Source organism: Sus scrofa, chromosome 10 (assembly GCF_054392235.1).
Source record: "Sus scrofa isolate SSC_HxYL_T2T_F1_AM1 chromosome 10, Sscrofa_HxYL_maternal_Yorkshire_Landrace_v2.0, whole genome shotgun sequence".
NCBI classification, from domain to species: Eukaryota; Metazoa; Chordata; class Mammalia; order Artiodactyla; family Suidae; genus Sus; species Sus scrofa.
The window spans coordinates 76,901,255-76,921,576 of record NC_139392.1 but is presented as its reverse complement, the minus strand read 5'-3'; the positions used below and the strand labels follow the sequence as shown (position 1 = coordinate 76,921,576).

Below are 20,322 nucleotides of genomic sequence, written 5' to 3'. Positions count from 1 at the left end.
ACATCATGCCATTTGCAGCAACATGGATGGAACTAGAGAATCTCATACTGAGTGAAATGAGCCAGAAAGACAAAGACAAATACCATATGACATCACTTATAACTGGAATCTAATATCCAGCACAAATGAACATCTCCTCAGAAAAGAAAATCAATCATGGACTTGGAGAAGAGACTTGTGGTTGCCTGATGGGAGGGGGAGGGAGTGGGAGGGATCGGGAGCTTGGGCTTATCAGTCACAAGGTAGAATAGATTTACAAGGAGATCCCGCTGAATAGCATTGAGAACTATGTCTAGATACTCATGTTGCAACAGAAGAAATGGTGGGGGAAAAACTGTAATTGTAATGTATACATGTAAGGATAACCTGACCCCCTTGCTGTACAGTGGGAAAATAAAATTTAATAAAAAAAAAAAAAAAAAAAAAAAAAGAAATACTACAAAGCCACAGTCATCAAAACAGTGTGGTACTGGGATCAAAACAGACAGACAGACGAATGGAACAGAATAGAGAATCCGGAAATAAACCCTGACACCTATGGTCAATTAATCTTTGACAAGGGAGGCAAGAACATAAAATGGGAAAAAGAAAGTCTATTCAGCAAGCATTGCTGGGAAACCTGGACAGCTACATACAAAGCAATGAAATTAGAACACACCCTCACACCATGCACAAAAATAAACTCCAAATGGCTGAAAGACTTAAATATACGACAGGACACCATCAAACTCCTAGAAGAAAACAGAGGCAAAACACTCTCTGACATCAACACCATGAATATTTTCTCAGGTCAGTCTCCCAAAGCAATAGAAATTGGAGCAAAAATAAACCCATGGGACCTCATCAAACTGAAAAGCTTTTGCACAGCAAAGGAAACCCAAAAGAAAACAAAAAGACAACTTACAGAATGGGAGAAAACAGTTTCAAATGATGCAACTGACAAGGGCTTAATCTCTAGAATATATAAACAACTTATACAACCCAACAGCAAAAAAACCAATCAATCAATGGAAAAATGGGCAAAAGACCTGAATAGACTGTTCTCCAAAGAAGATATACAGATGGCCAACAAACACATGAAAAAATGCTCAACATCACTGATTATAAGGAAATGCAAATCAAAACTACCATGAGATATCACCTCACACCAGTCAGAATGGCCATCATTAATAAATCCACAAATAACAAGTGCTGGAGGGGCTGTGGAGAAAAGGGAACCCTCCTGCACTGTTGGTGGGAATGTAAACTGGTACAGCCACTATGGAGAACAGTTTGGAGATACCTTAGAAATCTATACATAGAACTTCCATATGACCCCGCAATCCCACTCTTGGGCATCTATCCGGACAAAACTGTACTTAAAAGAGACACATGCACCCGCATGTTCATTGCAGCACTATTCACAATAGCCAGGACATGAAAACAACTCAAATGTCCATCAACAGATGATTGGATTCGGAAGAGGTGGTCTATATACACAATGGAATACTACTCAGCCATAAAAAAGAATGACATAATGCCATTTGCAGCAACATGGATGGAACTAGAGAATCTCATACTGAGTGAAATGAGCCAGAAAGACAAAGACAAATACCATATGACATCACTTATAACTGGAATCTAATATCCAGCACAAATGAACATCTCCTCAGAAAAGAAAATCATGGACTTGAAGAAGAGACTTGTGGCTGCCTGATGGGAGGGGGAGGGAGTGGGAGGGATCGGGAGCTTGGGGTTATCAGATACAACTTAGAATAGATTTACAAGGAGATTCTGCTGAATAGCATTGAGAACTTTGTCTAGATACTCATGTTGCAACAGAACAAAGGGTGGGGGAAAAATGTAATTGTAATGTATACATGTAAGGATAACCTGACCCCCTTGCTGTACAGTGGGAAAATAAAAAAAATTATTAAAAAAAAAAAAAGAATGGATAAGCAGTGTGGTCCTACTGTGTAGCACAGGGAACTATATCCCATCTCCTGGGATAGACCATGATGGAAGACAAGGTAAAAAAAACAATGTATATAGATGTATGACTGAGTCACTTTGCTGTACAGCAGAAATTGGCACAATATGGTAAACCAAATGTACTTTAATAAAAAAGAAAACCTACCCTCCATTTCTGATTGCTTGCCTTCAATTTAAAAAGTACACTAAATCCTATTATTCTAGCTCAGTTTATTTGGTCTATTATTTCAGATGCTTTCCTCTGCCATATCCTTTTTCTCCCCTGTATCTTTTTATGAGTATTCAGATCATTCATTTTATTCAACATACTGATCCCCATCTTTTTGACAAACTTAATATCCACCCAAATACGAATTTAGACTTGACCCAAATCTCTAATCCCAGGCATCCCCAGGTTTTCTCCTGAAGAACTTTATCTCTGGGAGACCCTCAGGTACTGGAATAGCGCAGGTTCTGCTTCAGAAAGGAAATCCAGTTGTACTCAGAAGAGTCTGGGACTGGCCCCTCATCTGACCCAGAACAGCCACGGATCTCAATTCCAAGGCTGGCTGAGCAGAACTGCTCCTTTCCCCATCTGTGGCTGAAGTGCACTCACCTGCTTGTAGTCACTCCACCCCAGGCCTGCCGTGAACAGCCTCATTGTCTTCAGACCTTTCTGCCAATAGGTTCCCAACACGTTCAAAATAAAATTCCTAAATTACTTTCTCCATGTGGCCATACCTGATACAACCCCAGAGATTTCTGAGTCTTCCTTTATTCTGTATTCTGTCCTCATCTAAATGCCCACATTTAATTAAGGATTTCCCAGATTTCTTCCAAAGAACTGGAATAAGCTTTAGAATCTTTTCTGAAATAAATGGATTTATGAGGATCTAGAAGTCATATGTAAGATTTCCTACAGTTACAGATTTTAAATGAAGTTTAGCTTCTGTATTATATTGATACCTGTGAATCTGTTGCTTCATAAAAGCTCTCCAGACTCTGTGTGTGATGCATTTCTTCCCAAAGGCCCAGACCTAGGCTTCCCGGTGTTGTCCTTCTGCCTATGGCTGTGCTCAGGTCAGCAGTTATGTTCAGCAGCCTCCCCAGGGTGAGTCTCCCCAAAAGGCCTCAGAAACTTCTCTACTTTTAAAGAGTCTCCATCAGCATCCAGAAATACTGTAACCCTACTACAAAAGGCATCAACTCCGCTGCTCTGCAAATTAAGGTTCTCTAGGCTTCGTCTGGGTGGTACAGGCCCTGGAAGTCTCCCTGCACCGTACTTCTGTAGACTTTTTGCTGTGCACCTGCACTGCTGTCTTTGCAACTTCCCTTTACCTGTGCTAGGATTTCAGGACCTAGGAATTTTCCACTATGTCCTTTTATAGGTTTTTCATTGGCAGGCCTGGGCTGGCATGTCATACTAGGCTGGCTTCTTCAGCTGACCCTGTTCCTTAAAGGCTTTGTGGTGCTCCACGAATGCTGCCACTGACTTAATTGAACTTGGCCAACATGAATGCCAGAGGGATGATTAAACATATGGGAGTATTTCCTAAATACCTCATTTGAAAGTGATGGTTTTTCTGATTTTCTCATGATAATGATTAACCTCTTTGAATGTTTCTTTATGCCTGTGAATAGCTTATCAAAATGGATTGAGCATATTTTTAATCCACATTCTTATTAATACTGGCAATACACTTATTTTTAGTTTGTTATGAAAACAGCCTCCATTGGGAAAGATAGCTTAAGAAAACCCCACTAACCAAAGCATCGTCAACTGGAAAAGAATTTTGAATTCTTTTATTTTTCTTGTGAGAGGCATGGGAAATACAAGGAAAGGGAAAGCGGGGAACACCACGCATCAAAAAAAAAAAAAAAAAAGTTTTAAGAAATGTGCTGCCTTCTATTTCAGGAAGGTTTACAGCAACGCTGCTATTAGCACAGACAAATGAAGGAAAAGGAAATGTGGTTCGTTAGTTGGTATTTTTCAGAAAGGCTGATTGATAATACTTGCTTGTATTTGAGATAATCAAGGACAGAAAGCAATGTCACAGGATATGAGTTACTCTCCAGGATGGTGGGGAATGCAGCTGATATATGGGCGCCTATTTTCTGTCTGTCCTAAGGTATGTCTGTGAGCCCCTCCCATGCCCAAGTCCTTGGTCTTTCTTCCTCCAACCCTTCCACATGACTTTGACTCCTTATTGGTAGGGCCTTGTCCTAAGATTCTTTAGCTGATAATCCAGTCGTGCTGCACTCACACAAAGGCGAGTGCCAGAAATAGGCACGTCAGGGCGTGACACAGCCTTCCTCCTCCTCTGAAGGGGCAATGACCTTATTCAAGACAGCTTTTATTAGGTCTTAGTGTTTCTATACAAGTCACCAGAGGTCTTCCTTTTACAGATTCTAGAGGACGAATAGAAATGTCATTGCAGTTCACACAACAATGCTGCCACTTCCAATCCGGGTGGTTCTCTCAGTCAGCCCCATTTTATGTGGATGAGGCGAGGTAGGAAGTTGGGCAATGAATTGTTATATCCGGGCTGATTTATTATTTTGCTTTTTTTTTTTAAAAAAAAAACTATTATTTTTTTTCTGGCTGTAGAAGTAGTCATTCCGACTATAGAAAATACAAGCAAAACGTAAAGAATAAAATTAAAATCTCACAAAATATCAGTTGTTAAATTTTACTATCTTTCCTCCCACATCTTACTTTCTGAAAATAAAAATTACTTGATAATCAGGTTTCGGGATATGTGATTTCTACTATAAGACTGGAACCATGTTCCGCATACAATTTTTTACGCTGCTTCTTTCCACTGAACATTATTAGGGGGCAGAGCCTGTTGTCTTAAATATGCCCCAATAGTATAATTTTTAATAGCTGTACAATTCTCCACCTAAATGACTGTACCAAGATTTATTTAATAGCTCTCCTGTATCGAAATTTTAGTTGCTTTTATGGTTTTTACTATTGGAAGGCAACGATAAATAGTTTTTAGGTAAATCTTATCATCTGAACCTCATTGTTTTAGGGTGGATTTTCAGAAGGGTAACCACTGGGCCGAGTGGTAGAAACACTTCTGGATACACACACACACACACACACACACACACACACACACACACACACACACTGCACAGCTTCCTTTGAAAGCAACAGTTGTAATTTAAAAATTCCCTCTGTGGTCTAGAAATTCAGTTTCAGGGCAACTGCGTTAACACTGTTTGTGTATGTATGTTTGTGTGCATGTAGATAAACCTCTGCAAAGCGAGGACATGCTATAGATAAGAAGATATGCTGTCTCATTTTTTTAAATTAAATAAAAATTTTTTTTTTTCTTTTTAGGGCTGTACTTGCAGCATATGGAAGTTCCCAGGCTAGGATCTGGGAACTGGAGGTCAAATTGGAGCTACACCATAGCCACAGCAATGCCAGATCTGAGCTGCATCTGCAACCTATGCTGTAGTTTGCAACAACACCAGATCCTTAACCCAATGAGCGAGGCCAGGGATCAAACCTGCGTCAGACACTGTGTCGGGTTCTTAACCTGCTGAGTCACAACAGGGACTCCTTAATTAAAAATTTTAAACCTGGTTTTATTGAGATATAATTGACATGTAACTGATGGCGTCTGATTTTATTTTTTTATTTTTATTTATTTTTATTTTTTTTGGTCTTTTTGCTATTTCTTGGGCCGCTCCCACGGCATATGGAGATTCCCAGGCTAGGGGTCGAATCGGAGCTGTAGCCACCGGCCTACACCAGAGCCACAGCAACGCAGGATCTGAGCCGTGTCTGCAACCTATACCACAGCTCACGGCAACGCCGGATCATTAACCCACTGAGCAAGGGCAGGGACCGAACCCGCAACCTCATGGTTCCTAGTCGGATTCGTTAACCACTGCGCCACGACGGGAACTCCTGATTTTAATTTGCTTATTTTTTAACTAGTAAGGTTGAGTACTTTTACATAGATATTTGCTGAGATCAAACAATCAGCCATTGACCTGAATTATACTCATTTTCCCAGCAGATCTGTAAGGACGTTAAAAGTCAATTGGTCTATATACATTTGTCTTTATGTTCTTCCTTATAGCAGCTGATATAAAATTCACTTTGCGCACTCAAGAGTGAGTACTCTAAATGTATTTTTGAGATGAAATGTAAATCACGGAATTATTGTGGTACAGAAGAACTTATCAGATCATACAAGCAAAGCACAGAGCACTGAGGGAGAAGAATGGGAGGGGCGGCCTACAGCCGGGAAGGAAATAACAGGATTGTTGGAGGATACCAGGCTAAATGAGAAGAAAATTAATAATAATTCCCTCAATTTCACTTTTATTATCTTATACCAACGATTCCAGGTGCCATCATGGCAGGTTTCCTATCCATAACCACCTGGGCAGCTCAGACTATAGTAGTTAAAAGCATCAGCTTTGCACCAGGGTTGGCTGTGGGCCAGGTATTTTCTACTTATTTCCAAGATACCTAACTTCTCTTAGCCTCAATTCCATCAATGGCTAAATGGGAAAATACTTACCTTCTTCACTGTGTTCTTGTGCAGATGAAAGGAAAGAGTTTGTCAGCCCTCAGCACAGTGTCTGATATATAGTAAAAGCCTGATAAACTGTAGGTGTCACAGTGATCACCCACGAGCATAAAATGTCATCTGCCACCAGCCTCTTGTACTAAAGTCATAGTGCCATATCTCTATCATTCTTGGACAGTAAAATGATGGTGAAATAAGTCTAATTTCTTCTTCTCATTAAGTCAAATTTAGCCATGTGGCCTGTTAGCTGGTTTAATTCATCACTCACCCCCATCAGGTTTCAAGTGACGCTGTTTTTCTGAACCCAGAAAGCAATAAAAATGATCCAACAAGAGGAAATGCAATAAAAATCAATCATCCAATAAGATACCAGTATGCACCTATTGGAATGGTTAAAACTTGAAAGGACTGACCACATCAAGTGTTGGAGAGGATGTAGAGCAAATGGAACTCACATATCTTCCTGAGAGTATAAGCTTTCTGGAATACATTGTAGCAATTTCTTAAAAAGTTAAACATACACCTACTGTATGATCCAACCAGTTCAGTTCTAGGTTTTTACTAAAGAAAAAAGGATATATGTTCACACAAAGACCTGTACAAATGTTTAGGCAGCTCTATGTGTACTAGCCCTGAACTCGACACAACCCAAATGTCCACCAATAGATGAGTGGATAAACAAATTTCTGTACATCCGTACAAGGAATACACTCAGCATTAAAAAGGAACGACATATTGGTCCACAAAATGACATGGATGAATGTCAAGATCACTACACTGAACAGAAGAAATCAGACTAAAAAAAGTACATACTGTTGGATTCCATGTATATGAACTTTAGGAAAAAATGAATCTATCCTGACAGAAGGTACATTAGAGTTTGCTTAGGTGTGGGAGGGGACAGGAAAGGATAGGAGGAAGAAGTTACAAAAGGGCAGGAGGAGCCTTAAAGGGGATGCGTATAGTCACTTGATTGCCCTGATTATTTAAAGGGGGGTTATACATATGTCAGAACTTATCAAAGGATACACTTTGTGCTCGAATTATTGTATGCCAATTATACCTCAATAAAGCTGTCTTTAAAAAGACCAGTCATTTACATATTGATGTGTTTCATGCATCCTTCCCTTCTTAGTCTCTGGGTTTGACTAACAGATCCAATAGTAAACAGGGATGCAGACCCTCAGCTCTCTGACTGCACAGGCTGTGTTTTAATTGGGTCAAATAACTCCTTGTTATCAACAGCGCTGGGACTCTTGAACTCATACCTTTCTATTCATTTTTCATTTCTTTCATAGATCAGACAAAATTTTAATATATAAATCACACAGACACGCATAACTTGAATATTAATATTTGAACCTACCAGAACCTGTTTTCTCCTCCTCCTACTCCCAGCTCCCAAGAGGCAAAACCCAGCCATTTGAGTATTAGATTACAATTATTTGAGGGATTTACCCAAGGGAATTCAAGAAGTGAGACGGAAATAAGGAAATTCAATTCAAGTTGCAGTTCAAATGCTTCCTGATGACAAAGCCACTGCTGAGATGGACAGCGACTGTCCACCTGCTTTCCTTAGCTGTTCCTTTAGGTCCTCCTGCTTCATTACTACTATCTGTTCATGGAAAAGAGCTAATACCCAGTTCATCCTTACAGATGCTACAGGAAAGGGCTGGGCTCCCCAGGATGCCTCTGACCTAAGACAGATGCACCCCACCCAGCCTGAGTTGGTAGGAACCTGTTCCTCTGCAGCCCTTCAGCTCTGCCATTCTCCCTCCTTCATGGTTTGGTGGGCAAGGAATCTGGTTGCCACGGCAACTTCCAGCATTCATTTCAGGCTAGAGGAAACATTCCCTAAGGCTCCTTTCCATCTGTGTGTCCTTGGCAATTTCCCTGCCTTGGTGAAGTGGGTGGGGAACCACTTCCTCCAGGGATCTCCCCCAGCTCACTGATGGTATGAATGGGCAGGGGAACTGTGTTGCCATGGCAGCAACTCCTCTACTTCTTCCATTCGAAGAAAGTCTGGCTCAAGGGATCTGCCTGGTGCTCCCAATGGCAAAGTCAGCAAGAAAGGAACTGCATTATCTTAATGGCTTCCACAAGGTCTTTCCGAGAGAGGCGTTGGCTTTGTGGGGTGAATCCTGAGGGATGAGCAGGGAATCTGACTGGAGGCCTGTTCCCAGGGACTTTACTGCCATGGCAACATCCCCAGTGGCAGCTTTCTCATCAGCTAAGCCCTGAAGCCACCCTTCAAATCTGTTCTTGTTCTTCTCTGCTCCATTTTTTCTTTTTCACGACCTCTAGGGATTCTGCTGGCTTCTCCTCTCTTGATTCTTAAGATTACTGTGATTCTGCCTTTCTCTTGCACAAGTCTAGTTTCAGGATAGGATGCGGTCTTTGCGTATGTTCACTCTCCCTGCTATACATCAGAATTTCACACACACACACACACACACAAATTCCCTTTGAAAAAGCCAAGTTTTATACACAAGACAATGTGGACAGAGAGGAATCACGAGAATAATAACCATGGGAAAGCCAAACAATTCTGTCAGTTGTAACTGTCTTCACCCGTGTGAGGGCAGCTTCCCTTCAGCCCACTGTCTTCCTACTCCTGGACTTGGAGTGGAGCCCTTGGTGGGAACAAAAATGGCTTTGGTGTTGGAACATCTGGGTTTGAAGCCTGTTTCAAGTGATTCCTACCTACTGAGAGGTCATAGGCGAATTACATACCCTTTCTGGGAGCCCACTTTCTTATGTGCAGAAGGAGGAAGCAAAATATTTTCCTTGGAGAATTGTGGTTAAGAGCCAAGAGAGGTTCTTTCTCTCTCCGTCTAAGTACTTTGTTCATACTTAGGCACTTTACAAAGCTTCACAATTTTAGCGATTTTCTTTCTCATGGAGCATTCTTAATTGATTGGTTCGATCAATTATTCATTCAATGAATGGATTAGGGAGTGCATTTCTAATATTTCCTTTAAGGCAGGTGACATACCCTCAAGTCACTGCCCTCATCTGTACTATAGGAGAACCAGTCTCACAGTATGATTTTGAAGATTAAATGAAATACTGCCTAATACAGGTATACAGCAGGGCCAGGCAGAGCACCTGCTCAATTCATGATAACTCCTCTTCCTGACTACCTGCTATGTACTCTTCTCGGTTTCTCCCTGAAAGTCTTGAGTCATGCTGCTGTGACTCAGGTTTGCTGGTTATGCTCTCTAGCACTTGGAAGGGCTGAGAATTAGCAAAGGTGAGTGGGGCCATCAAGGGTACCCTGCAGATATTCAATGCTCTTTATACTCAGTGAGGGTTAGCAAATTTGGCCCTGAATCAAACTGGACCAAGGGTCAATACCCTCTTGCTGGCCCTTGGGGACTCTCTTCCTCCCCCAGGTTTTGCCTCCAGCTCTCAAACCTTCTCTGGCTCTCTCTCCCTCCCTTCTTCCCTCCCTACAGGCTCACCTGACCCACTGTCGGGTATTCCTCTCAAGTACAACTCTGTGTTCAGCGGTCTAATCAATAATTTACAGATAAGACATTAAAAAGTAATGAACACTTAAAACACTGCCCCTCCCAGAAAGTATTTTTGTAGTTCAACTGGGGCTTTCAAAGGCTTCACTCCTCACCCCTTTGTAAAAGCTTTCATACCTACGCCAGCCTGCGGTGACTGAGCCCTCCCCTCCCTGAACTCCCACTAAACCTTGAGTATATGAGATTTCATTGTGCTTTAATTATCTTTTCTGCTAGTCTGTTCTCCCCAATGAGACCGTGATTTCTTGCTGGCAGGACATTTAAAAAAATACATCTTGCTACACACCCTCCTCTGACCAGTAGTGTGGAACATAAAGTAGACTCAGTAAAAAATCTGCAGTTGATGTCTAATGGTGAGAATTTCCTTAGCCAAGAAAATGTCATCTCATACACTGGAGTTATGTTTTGCAAAGTTGAATTCTCTTAAATTCTTGATTGATTCTAAAAACACCTATTTTGGGGATTCTATCTCTATATCCTTTTCCCCGAACAAGTGCGCTATGATAATTCCATTTAAGTGAGGACGTCATTTCAAGTGGAGTGGTTTTATCAGAGTCCTTTTGATGGCTTTGTACAAATTTATATCCAAAGAGGCAGTTGTGGATTTGAAAATATACTTTATTCAAACTGTCTAATTATTTCTGATAAACCACTGGATATCTAAGTTCCAGGAAGTCCAGGTTTAAAATAGGTCCTATTAAAGGAAGTGATGCATAATGGAATTGCATCTTCTTTATCGATTAGATATTTTTAAGATGTGCCTTTTGCTTAAAACCAAAGGACAGAAATATAAGAAAAGCATTCTTTAAAACAGTTAAATCAGAAAAATAGGAAAAATGAATGCTAAAATTAGCATTGTTTCAGTTTGTAAAGAAAGCTTTTTCTCTGAGCAAAAAGCAGGAGAGGGTTCCTCAGACAGAGGGCCCCTCCAGAAAAAGGTTGCCAGCCTCTGGTTCCCTTAGGTATGTATTAGGGAAATGTTAATAATATCACACAAGGGACGCTCACAAGGATACAGACGGGGAGAGAGGTTCTCAAAGGTAACATTCAACACATCAAATTCCTTTTTTCTAGGGAATAACTTAAAATGCCCTTTCAAAGGCAGTGCTTACAGGGTCAAAATAATATTCTCAGAAACTCTAAGGAGGCTGGCTTTCCTCTGGGCTCTTTGCATAACAGAGTTATGCTCAGTCCCATCATGGATGAAGGCAGGAGAAGCGGGGGCTCCAGCATTAGTCTTCCCTTCGGAAAATCACTAGAGGGAAGGCTGGGTGTCTCGGGCCATCATATGGGGACAGAGACTGGGAAGGGGAGAGACATGACCCTGGTCCCCACATCCCCACAGAGGATGTGGGTGCAAGACAGGCAGTGGGTCCTGAGGTCTGTCACCCAGATTTCTGAATCCCCATACAATTCCAAGACATTCTGTCCCTGCTTTCCAGCAGTGTTGGCTGTTTGAAAATTCACTGCGGACTCATTCCCAGGAAACTGCCGCCAGCTTAAGAGAACGGTCTGCCCCAGGTCAGGCCCTCTCTGAGGGGAGCTGCCTTGGTGTCTTGTTGATAAAAATCCAGCCCCTGGGAGTTCCTGTGGTGGTTCAGTGGTTAACGAATCCGACTAAGAACCATGAGGTTGCGGGTTGCGGGTTTGATCCTTGGCCTTGCTCAGTGGGTTAAGGATCTGGCGTTGCTGTGAGCTGTGGTGTAGGTTGCAGATGCGGCTCAGATCCACATTGCTGTGGCTCTGGCGTAGGCCGACAGTAACAGCTTGGATTTGACCCCTAGCCTGGGAACCTTCATATGCCATAGGAGCGGCCCAAGAAATGGCAAAAAGACCAAAAAAAAAAAATTCCAGCCCCCTGCCTCAGGCTGGGCCCTGGACGTCCACCTGGCTCCACTGTTCCCTGTGGGATGACAGTGGCGAGGCCCGCATTGGGGCTGCGATGCAGTTCAACCTGTCCTCCCCAAGCCCCAAATCCTACTTCTTTCCCTCCCTCATGAGTGCTGATCCTGAGAGTGCTCCCCACTAAGTTCCCCCTGCAATCTCTGTCTCCTGGGGCAGAGAGATTTTGTTTCCTGGGGCACCAGAAGTAAGACAGAACATCTTTTCAGTCTTAAACTAGGATGGGGACTCTTCTACCAGGGAAACTTATCATAAAAACCTAGGATCTTGAAACATGATAGGGCAACGTCAGCTGCTGGTACATGGGACAATCTGAGACCCAGAGAGAGGAGAGGACTGAGGTCCCACAAGAGATGCTGCACTATGGGCAGGTCTGGGCCCCACCTGCCAAGACTTCCAAGCAACCCAGGGTTCTTATCCACACCGCGGCCACTGTGATAGCTCCACTGTGCAGGTGCAACGGATTTGCTCCCTTCAGAGAAGACAGCCACACGAGGCACCGAACCACCAAGAGGCCTGCCCACCTGAGCTGAGAGGGGGCTGCAAGGAGGGGTATCGGTTCCACTGCTGCTGATCTTTCTCCAGTATTTTCCTTTTGCTGTTGAGGGGGCTGTGTTATGAAGTAAGTAATAAACGTCGTTGAGAGGAATGAGGAGCTAAAACCCCCCCAGGCGTCTCTAGCTCAGCTGGCCCCATAAAAACAATCTTGGCTAGGAGGGCTTGCTGCCAGGGTAACAGCAGTAAAATAATCCTGAGCTGAGACAATGTGCAGAGTTAGTGTGTGTACAAAGCATTCCAGTGACTACAATCTTATTGTTTAGTGGCTCATTCTTACAAAATGCTTTACAGGGACTGATTCATTTCCCCAGATATCCCTGACCATTATTATTGCCTTCTTTTAGTGAATGAGTCTGAATCCTCCCAGTTTTGAAGGGTCTACATTTGGTATACCTTGTTGCTTTCCTTTCTGGAAACATGCTTCCCTTCCTGCCTCCTACCATACCATGGGTGGGGCTGACTCCTGACCACCCCAACCCTCAGCCAAAGCGGGGAGGTCATGCCTGACCTGAACCATCAACACAATCTCATCCCTGTTGCCATGGTGACTGGCATGATAACAGATAATAAGACAACAGATAATAAGAAGATTATCTTCTTATTTCTAAACCCATGCCAGTCAGCCCCTGACACTATCTTAGTCTTGGTGATCAGTTATAAAGGGTATGAGAACTAAGTTGGGCCGAACAGAGTGGAAGACTTTTGATAGTTGGAGAAACAAAAATTCCCTCTTCCTCCAAAATGGCACCATGTGGGAATTGAAGGCCTGGGACTGATGTATCCATCCATCCATCCATCCTGTCTTAGAGGAGTCTAGCCTAAGATGAAGCTAACCCACAGAGGAAGACAGAGTGGAGAAATTACTAAGGCTGTGCTGGAATCCTGACCAAGTAGGGCATCTGAATTTCACTGTCTCTGGACTTTCCAATGGCACATGAAACTTAGGTTCTTTATTTCCTGTAGCTTTTGAGTTGGGTTTTCTGTTTCTTAAAACCACTTGATGTGCTTCCTATAGAGACTGCTTCTTCTACATGGGCCTCTCTCCTGTGCAATCCTAATCTGGACCTTCCTAGGGAAGAGCCATTTCAAATAGGAAATAAAACTCTTGCCAAGAGGAAGTTGAAGGACTAGCTCAAAGAGCATCCATTGATGGATTTTACTCAATAGTTTTGGCTCAACTTAACCTGGTGCTCAAGGCCTCAAGCTGTAAGTCATGTATGTTGATCTGTCCAAATATTGGTCTTCCCTAAGTAGTTTATGGTATCTGTGAGTGCATGGGCAATGTATCATATGACTTGAATATAATCCTGAAGTGATAAATAAAATGTTTTGTGCCACATAGATGCTTAAAAAATCAGATCGAACTCAGGTAAATTCAGCTTCTGTTACCGCCATCAAAACATCTTCTAGAAGTTAGGGAGAAAGGACATTTCCTACAATACCCTCAAGTTTTGGATTATAAAGTAAACTACCTTGACCAGACTCCTCCTTGTTAAATCACCAGCAACTGGCACAGGGTCTGGCCCAGAGCAGAGAGTCAAATACTTGTGGAATAAATTGACTTTGAATTTGTAACCACAAACCTTACCTGGTCACTTAACAGTTTTGAACTGCATTATTTGGGATATTACGAATTAGGGCTCCTTAAAATCTAAGTTGTACTGTGTTTGGATGTGACCGACTTTGCTTTCTGTCCACCAGCTGTGCTACTCTGTCATTTCACTTCAAAGACCAAGGTGCAGTACTCTTATGGAGAGTCTGATAAATAGGCCTTTCTGGAATGAGGGAGGGATGTGTGAGGGGCAGGGGTGGAGGTGATGGTGGTGGTGGGGAATACTGGTGAGACTGTCTGCCTGCAAGCAACAGTCCATGGAAATGGCCCTTTGTTGATTGCCGATGATTGTTATGCTGAAAGAGAAAATGTATATACAAGGATGCCTCTTGGGGTGTGGGAGGTGACAGATCTCTAAGGAGTTCATAAAATAACTCAGTCATGATTAATACCAAGTTGGGCAAGGTGTTTTACTAAGTACCAATCATCTTCTCTGGTATAATCTTATCTCAGCAGAGAACTGCCATAGTTAAGCAGGAGGAAGAGTGGTCTCTCATTTTTATCAGGCTGAACAGCAGAATAACAAAGGTTCAGGGAAGGCCCATTGATTAAGACTCTCTGCAAAAAATGAGAAGAGTATTTTCTGTGGAAAAATGAACGATGACTGGCCAGCTGGAAGTGTTTTGAGTCTGATGTTTATGTGCACTGGTCAGCTGGCCTTCAGGAGAATTGGCATGGAGGTGTCTTTGGGTGGAATCCCTTCAAAACATGCAAAAAGCTGTGGCTCCCCCTTTCTGTTACTACATCCCGAGTGAGTTGGAGCTGCTACCTGGGTTGGTGAAGAGTTTGTTGAGTTTGGTTAAGAGTATCTATCTGAGATCATTACAATGTAAACAAGATATATCTTGCTCTTTAAACAACATCAGAGTTTGTCTTTGATCTGATGCCCAGAAAAGAATCCACCCTGATGCACCTTGCGCCCTCCCTGAATTCTCTTAGCTCTCATTACATCTTTGCTCATTCTACTATTAAATTCTTTATCTTGTCTGCTTAACTACAGGCTCTCGTAGGGCAATTCCTGCCTAATTTATCATTGTGTCTTCCATAGTCTAGAGGGCAAGGGCTTAAGATATAAAAATTAATAGTAATGATGATAATAGTCAACATTTTTTGATCCCATACACTGTGGCCATGTGCCAGTTTCTATGATTTATTTCTATTAACTTAATTCTCCCAACAAATTTTAAACTACATATTATTAAAATTCCTATTATCTGATGAATAAACTAAATCACAGAACTGTTTATTAACCTCCTGGTGTTCACAAAGCAAGTATTTGACCAGGTCACTGACCCCAGAGCCTGTGATCTTAACCTCTATATTACATAATCAGTGATGAATAAATGTATATTGAGTATTGGGTATATATACTCTTGGGTGATTAAAGCTATTCGACAACAGACCACAAAAAATCTAGAGCATTCCTATTAGTTTTTTTTTTTTTTTTTTTTTTTACCAATTTTGAGCAGTATTTAATCTGGAAGATTTCTAGGAGATCAGGTTAGGATGAATTCTGATGTTTATTCATTCATCTTTCCAATATGAATATCCAAACATTCATTCATTTATTCAATAGGTTTTTCTTGTACACATAATATGTGCAGGCACTGGCTATGTATGAGGAGATGACAGCGAGCAAAAAGAAATATTGTCTAGGTGCTGATATAGCTTACCTTCAAGTCTAGACTCTGAAATGCCTTTGCTCTCTTGCCTTTTTAAATTTTTATAAATTTTTTATTTTTAGGGCATATGGAAGTTCCCAAGCTAGGGGTCGAATCTGAGCCACCTACACCAAGCTCACAGCAATGCTGGATCCTTAATCCACTGAGCGAGGCCAGGGATCAAACCCACATCCTCATGGATACTAGTCAGATTCTTAACCCGCTGAGCCACAACAGGAATTCCTGCTCTCTTGTCTTAATTTTGTAAAGTCTTCCCATCTCCCTTTCTGAAGACTTTTTAAATACTCTCTCGACTAAAGCCAGCTCTTTATTTTTCCATTTGAGAAAGTTTCTTCCTATCTCTTCTCCTGACCAGCATTGTTCAGGAAGCTCATGCTGGAGCATTCCTCAGTGCTGAACAGACACAGGGGAGCCGCAGAGGCACCAAAGAACAGGACCCCCTGTCATCCTCCCTGTGCCTGCCTGGCTTGGCTTGGTTGGAACACTGCTGGTTCTTTGTAATAGCTTGCGTATCCTCTGCTTCTGACAATTTCCCCCTCATGTTCAATTTCCAAATGCGTGCCCAGAGAGTCCCTAGCAGTAATTTCCCTGAGTCATTCCTTTTTTTAATTTTCACATTTCTCTTAGTTTACAGAATCATTCATTACTTTTGTGCTCCCCATGCCCCCCCACATCTCTTTCTCCTTATTCTATGGGTCATGGGTGTGAGCAATGGCTCGCGTCATCTCTGGTCCCTCTGGTCCCCCATGCCACCCCTGGCCTCTGATGCATCGCTTTAATGACACTGCTGACACCTACACAGTTCTAAAATTCCTCCATTAGTCATTCCTTTGGTCAGGGCTCTTAAGGTCTTTTTAAAATTCATAAATGCTCTCTGGGAAGGTGGCACATTTAGCTACTTTTGAGCTATTAGTTTTTCGCATCAAGTGGGTTCAGAGAACAGGGCCATAAGGTGATTTTTAATAAAGAGGTTGGGGAGGTCTGAAGCAATACCTTGGAAGAGATGCTTCTGCAAGGACTAAGCAGCCCTGAAGTGGTTCCAGAAGGAAGTAGGAGATGCGGACAGAAGTGAAGACTGACTCCAAGGCCAGCTGCCAAAGAAGATGGGTGGGTGGGGACAAATGTCCATTGTTGCCCTTCATTTCTTCGGACTGACATTTTGGCAAGGTGGGTTTTGGGTGACAACATAACTTTGCTCAAACTAGGACACTTTTGAGAGTGAAGTTGGGGTGGGGTGATCCTAAAAATTATACAAGATCAACAGCTGTAAACAAGATTGTCCTGGGCAAGTGAGGACACATAATTCTGATTACCGGAGGTGCTGGTAAGCAATCTCTCCACAAGGTTTAATAGGGAATTTTGCACTTTCCCCACTAGTCATATTAAAAAACCCCAAAAACTTGGAGTTTCCATTGTGGCTCAGCAGTAATGAACCTGACTAGTATCCATGAGGACACAGGTTCGATCCTGGGCCTCACTCAGGCCAGCAGCTACAGCTCCGATTTCACCACTAGCCTGGGAACTTCTATATGCCATGGGTTTGGCCCTGAAAAGACAAAAAAAAAAAAAAAAAAAAGTAAAAAAACCCCCAAAACTCTGCTTCCTCCTCCCAGGTCCACAGAGAGCCATAAGACAATTATTCATTTGAATTTTTAAAATGCAGTGATTCCCATTTATATATTCTTGGTTCAGCATGAAAGGTGAAATATGAAAACAGAGGTAAGTTGGAGGTTGGCTATGAAGGGCCTTGAACGCCGTGCCTAGGAAGGTCAACTTAACCTTGTCTGCAAAAAGAAACTACCAGGAAAAGGATACAAAACGACCTAGGGTTTACAAACGCCACCCGGGAGACCCCAGGGTTTACAAACTGCACCCTGGCATAGGGAATGGATGGGTAGAGCAAATAGATTGGAAGTGGAGGTGCTTTTGACAGGAAGTGCTGAGGACATGAGTGAGAGCAGGAGTGGAGGGCATACAGAGAGGTGATTATATGTGAGAGACTGTGGACCTAGAATCACTAGCACTGGGTGAATTACTGGAGGTGGGGAACAAGGAATACGAAGGAACCAAAGATGACTTAGGTTTCCAGAAAGACTGGCTAGATGAAGGGCAAGGCTATTGGCCAGATCAGGGATGCAGGAAAGGGAACAAGACATGTTTTATTTTTTTTATCTAAAATGTAAAGAATGCGTATCATGCGCCAGGGCATTGCTGGTACTTTACACGCTGTCTCGGTTAATCTTCTCACAGCCCCCAAAAGAAGTCTGGTCATTATCCCCGTTTCACAAAGGAGGAGACAAGTATGGGGAGGGTGAATGCCTTGCTGTGGGCAGCCAGCTAATGCGTGGTGGCGATGGGGGCAGCAGGGGCTCTTGCTCTTTACCTGCGCCCTCCTCTCTGAGAGGAGTTCGGAATATGTTAAGGTGGGGGTGACATGGGGCTACCTAATTGCTGGTATAAATTTAGAGGATGAAAATCTACTTCCTTTGATGATTTGTTTTTATTTTCCTTCTGTTCGGGTGTGAGTATTTATTTATCAAGGCTTGACACAGAGTCCCCTATTCTCTGCTTTCTAGATTATATCCAGAGCTTCATGGCTGCAACTGTCACATCCATGGGATGACTCCAAAGTGCTGCTCTCAGTCCTTAACAAATAGTTGTATATCTTCAGCTGTCTGTCAGATAGTTCTGATTTCTTGGTTGCTGCCATAAAAAAACGTAAGCCCTAATGGAGGATCTGTAACTAACTGGCTGAGCTAACCTGGAACGGTCATATATCTTTTCAGAGCTTCAGACTAATTTGTGTGTGTGTGTGTGTGTGTGTGTGTGTGTGTGTGTGTGTGTCTTTTGTCTATTTAGGGCCATACCCTCGGCATATGGAGGTTCCCAGGCTAGGGGTCGAGCCAGAGCTGTAGCCACTGGCCTACACTATAGCCACAGCAATGCACAATTCAAGCTGTGTCTGTGACCTACACCACAGCTCAATGGCATTGTCAGATCTTCAACCCACTGAGCGAGGCCAGGTTTGAACCAGCATCCTCATAGATCCTAGTCCGTGATCCACTTTGTTAACCACTGAGCCACGACAGGAACTCCAAAAGCTTCAGACTTTCCTTGGCTGACAACAGGTGGTTTGAAGTTGAATATCTATTGTATAAGACTTTAAGGCCTAGGAGATGCCCTAGATACCTAAGTATTGATGAAACTGCTTTATTCTGCCTAGGATTCCTTAGTTACAACTTGTGCTATCCAATATAGCTTAAATTTAAAGTATACATAATTAAAAATTCAACTCCTCAGTCTCATTAGCCACATTAAACGCTCAGTCGTCACAAGTGCATGTGACAGTCCATAACAGACAATGCTGATATAGAACATTTTTATTATTGCAGACCGTTCTGCTGGCTGGCACTACAGATTAACCAACCATGTCTAAAGCCAAAATTATCTTCCTCTCTGTTAGCTCAAACTTCATGGATCCTTTGTCCCATAGTAGCACGTAACACCACTGTTATGGGCTGAACTGGGTTCCCCCCTCCCACCGCCTGCCCCAAGTTCGTATGATGAAGCCCTAATCCTCCCTTCCCGATGTGACTGTATTTGAAGACAAAGGCTTTACAGAGATTATCACGATTAAATGAGATCACAGAATGTGATTCTAATCCAATAGGGCTGGTGTCCTTATAAGAAGAGGAAGAGATCTCTCTTTCGGCACATCCCCAGGGGAGAGACCATGTGAGGACTTAGTGAGAAGGCAGACCCTTGTAAGCCAGGGACAAAAGCCTCACCAGAAACCATTCAGGACGGCAGCTTGATTTTGAATTTTTGGATTTCAGAACTGTGAGAAAATAAGGGTCTGTGTTTAAGCCATCCAGTCTCGTTTTCTGTTACGGAAGCCCAAGCAGAGTAGCAATACAATCATTTCCTAAGAAACCCGACTTCAAAATCCAAGTACGAAGAAAAGCGATGCCATCTTCCATCCGTGCCTTCATATCCAAACTGAACACCCTTTTCTTCTCTTTTGAATGGACTCTTTTCTTTTGAATATATCTTGAATGTTCTCTTCCTTTCCATTTCCACTACTAACATAGCATCACCTCATATCTGAGGTACTGAGCTACCTGGCATCATTTTTCCTACTACCACTTTCAATTTATAAGTTAATCTCACTAAAAAAATGTTTTTATTTATGTTATTTTGGGTCATAAATCTTCAGAGGTTATGGATTAACTCTAGGGCAAAGCCCAAACTTCCTATCCCAAGATTCACAGTGTGGCCACTATCTACTCCTTTTTTTAAAACAAAAATTTAGATATAACTTACATATAATTTATATTGATTTCAGGTGTACCACATAATAATTCAGTATTTGTATATATTAAGAGATGATCACCATAATAAGTCTAGTTAACATCTTTCACCATATATAATTACAAAACTCTTTTTTTTTTTTTTTTTTTTTAAACTATCCACTCTTAACGCCTCCCCCTCAGGCTGCGCACACTCTAAACAAACGGATCTTTTGA

The 20,322-nt window shown here is 42.3% G+C and overlaps 1 long non-coding RNA gene across 3 annotated transcripts in view; it reads right to left on the bottom strand.

Moving 5' to 3' along the window:
• Positions 1–20,322, bottom strand: part of LOC102166141 (uncharacterized) — a 123,829-nt gene that overhangs the window by 50,748 nt on the left and 52,759 nt on the right. The window lies entirely within an intron of this gene.